This window comes from Curcuma longa, chromosome 9, assembly GCF_044706935.1.
Source record: "Curcuma longa cultivar G26 ecotype Majalengka, Jawa Barat chromosome 9, ITB_CL_G26_1.1, whole genome shotgun sequence".
Lineage (NCBI taxonomy): Eukaryota > Viridiplantae > Streptophyta > Magnoliopsida > Zingiberales > Zingiberaceae > Curcuma > Curcuma longa.
Genome location: NC_133869.1, coordinates 2,314,434 through 2,318,562, shown reverse-complemented (window position 1 = coordinate 2,318,562; position 4,129 = coordinate 2,314,434).

Sequence of the window (4,129 nt, the reverse complement as noted above, 5' to 3'; positions counted from 1 at the left end):
TTACGATAGCTGAATTCATTACCCTTCAAAGGGTAGGAGTTCAGTCATTTCTAACCCTTCTGCCCTCAAGCAGGCAAGAGTCGTGCCCTCCTTATAAGTTCTATGGGAATTTCCTACGAAAGATTCACTCTACTCTCTCCCTATAAGCCTCTACCTTTAAACAGTACCTCTCCCTATCCTTCATTCACTCTACTCTCTCCCTATAAGCCTCTACCTTTAAACGGGTCCCCTCTCCCTATCCTTCACTATATACTATCTGTTTTGACTATCCTTCACTATATACTATCTGTTTTGACTCCCTTTATCAGTCGAGCCCAAAACTCAATAATGGCCTAAAGGATACCCTCCCCGACTGACCCTGAGTATTTTAGGGATGATACCCTAACTCGGGAAAGGAAGCAGCGCGACGCATTTTTTCTCTTTTGAGTTTCTTCTAATTTCAAGTTGCATTTGTCACGCATTGCGCATCTGGTGATCTTTGACCCTACTTTCGTCAACACCCCTAATATAATAATAAGTCGCTTGAATTCGACGCCCTTCTTATAGTACTCTCGGCTGCCGGTTACCTGCTTCGCGGGCCCGGCCACTGACGGCTAAGCTTATTGGGCCGGAGCTGTCTCAGGGAATTCAAGAACAAAGTTCAGGAACCCCACCCAAGTGAAGCTTGGGCAGAACCCCATAACTATCTCAGCCTCAGCGCCGTCTCAGCCATCTCAGTCCCGAGTCTCATCTCGGTTACGCTGTCTCGGCCATCTCGATCCCGAGTCCCATCTTTGGCCATGTCGTCTCAGCCATCTCAGTCCTGATTCTTATCTCGGCCATGCCATCTCAGCCATCTTGATATCGAGTCTAATCTCGATCATGTTCGTCTCGGCCCCGAGTTTCATCTCGACCACGCCGTCATGGTCGTCTCCTTCTCGAGTCTCATCTTGGCCATGCCATCTCGGTTGTCTTGGTCCGAAGTCTCATCTCGGCTAAGCCCTCTCAACCATCTTAGTCCTGGGCCCCACTTTTTACGTATGTTGTGACGTCCTCTAGGGTCCCACTAAGGGGGAACATGAATATTTTTGCAGGCATGCAGCGGCCTAAGAATAAGCACGTGGTTACAAGATTATCAGACCTGGTCCTCTCAGATACCCCTTCCTTCTGCATACAAGGTCAAAAGAAAATGGTTGTCAGATCTAGTCCCCTGATAGGTTTCCATAATGGTGTCATCTCGCCTGACGTGGAGAAGCTTTTGGGATGATTATAAAAACCCTAACACGAAGTCTTATTCCAAGTTCTCTCTCTGAACTCTTCTCTATTAATCTTCTTAGTAAGAATCCTAACTTGAGCGTCGGAGTAGCTTGTCGGAGCTCTTCGATACCAGTCTAACCTCTTTTTGAAATGCATTTTAGGTTCCCGTCATCTTCTTCAATCGGTTCTTCCAGAAAGTCGCACACGTTGGACTGTTCATTGACTGATGGCTTGACCATCCATGGTACTTGGTCAGAATAATAACAATCGATTGAAAGAATTCTGTCTGCGTCACAAATCACAATGACAAACAAAAATGAAGTATTGAATTTATAAATCCTAAACTGTATAAGTTCTATAAACTGAATAAGAACTTGAATAATTGGAAATACAAATAAACAAGGGTCTAGTTTCAACAAAATATGATTTAGTATATTAATTATGAAGATAACGACAAAGAACCTGATTGAAGAGTCATTGTCTTTGTCCAACGTCAACTGCTCGATCCCTGTGGAAGAAGATGAAGCGGAAGCAAGAGGGTGATCTTCCAAGGGAATTAGGATGATGGCGCTGTAACACCTTTGTCAATGGGAAACGAAGGTAGGATGTCAATTATTCTAAACCCTCAGGGACCAAACCCTATATATAGAAATCCAATCCGTTATCAGTCCATAAATAATAACGGAATAAATTGACCTATTCCATATATTTAATTCATATCCAATAATAACAGAACGGACTAACAGATTCTACATATTTAATCCACATTGAATAATCTGAAAACCTTAAAAACCTTATTTAGATCACTTAAATGGATTCGGTTCGTATCCGTATATACAAATTACAATTAAGCCCACTTTTAAGAGATTAAATCCAACAATCTCCCACTTGGGCTACATGTGATGTGTATATGATATACGATTATAACTTCAGTTGATATCAAACTCTATGGGTACAAAATACCCCTATAAATAATCTGGTCCATTAACTTCATTGGTATAGGACTAAAGAGGTCATAGCTACTATATATGTTTGTAATAAGCCCTAACAATAATCACAATACCAATGTCATTAATGACATAGATCAAGATGTGGATATTTCTACATGCGTAATTTAAAATTTTATTTTCATAAATCATGGCAACGGAAGCGTAATAAATAAATTTATCACTAATTATGTAAAAACTCATCCAAGGAAACACACACATGCAAACATAATCATAAATAAGACATAAACAATTTTATACCTTTTGAATGACGCAAAGTGAAAATGACATCAACTAGTAACCTTGAGCAAGGTTGCCTCTACTCGTATCCACGTGCTGAGATCTCCTCGAGATGACTTCTCTAAGTCACGTGTCATGTCTCCGCTTTGATACTAGTCAAAGGGAGGAGACAAGTGATCCGAGAGAGGACCTACGGTCTGATTCCATATCCGACGGCTCAAAGCAACCCGATGATACGAATCAGATTGAACAGAGGGGATCACACCTCCGTTCGAAGGTCGTATGGTTCACTGTCAAGAAGGGGCAGTGAACCAATATGGTGTGGATGTTCCAGTGGCAACAATTGCCCTGAAACAAAAACCAAATCGAAAGGAAGAAGCGATACCTTTCGGTGGAGAAACAACCGTTGCTTCTCCTTGTGTTCCTTGCTTCCACCGCCGGTTTGCAACTTCCTTTGGCTCTGGAATGGCCGACCCTTGGGAGGTACTGATCCTTGGAGGATTAGAAGCCGATGGTGAGCTTTGGAAGAGGCCCTATGGCCGGCAGCAACAAGAACCACCCTAACAATGGGCGGCGGCAACAAGAAGGGGACTGTTGTGGGCGGCAGCAAGAGAGGAAGAGGAGGAGTTTGTGTTGGATTTTTAAAATCTAACAATTAGGTTTTTAATCCCTGTTAATAACTCTTCATAAGAGATATATTTATAGGTGTTTAATAATTAAGAAATATTAACAAAAAAAATTTTTTTTAGTTTTGGTTCAAAAAAACCATTAATAAAATCTGTTAAACCAAAATAACTCTTCATAAGAGTTATATTTATAGATCTCTAACGGGTTTGGTTTGTTAACCAAAAATCCACATCCATTAACCCAAACTCCAAACCGCTAAACTTAAGTTTGGTTCACAACCAAACCGCATTGGTTCAAAACCAAACCACCTTTAATTAAAACCAAACCAATTTAGTTTATAATTAAACCAAAGAGGGCCCACTTTATCTTCAAAAGATGTGGCCCATCTGCGCTTCCTTTTGATAAAATATCTTTCATATTTGCCCTTCGTCTAGTCCAACTAGACTCAATCTCTCTCGATCTGAGAATCTAATTCTCAAACTCATTTTATGTCTCTTGGAGAAACTCATAGTGCATGTGACCTTATAGGTTTCTCGATTTATGTTGGTCATCCATAATTAACCATTAATTATGGATCGATCATGAGTGACACCTAGTAGTACATCATGACCCCCAATTAATCAAAAAATCATAGTTGATTCCAGAACCACTTCTGAACCCTTCAGCAGCTATAGTTGATCGTGCCTCTGTTCCTTTCACCATCTTATACCCGCTTAGTTCAGGACATGGTCTATGTGTCAGTCCCCACTAGGCTGACTACGTCACACCTAGCCCAAGCTGTAGTTTCTTTATCCTGCGGATTCAAGTTACTCAAAATAACTATCCAAGAGGACCATCCTCTTGACGTGTTATTGCTTTGGCCAAAGACTTACGAGTAACAATCCTGACAAGTGGTCATAGGGTATACGTCTCCTAATTAAAGGAGTGGTGAATCCTCTGTTGGCTACTCAAACACCTTCGGGCACTTCGACTTATACCCAATCATCCTGGGTCCACACCTCCATAGAGACGCTTGCTTAAGATGTCAAAGTATAAGTCTC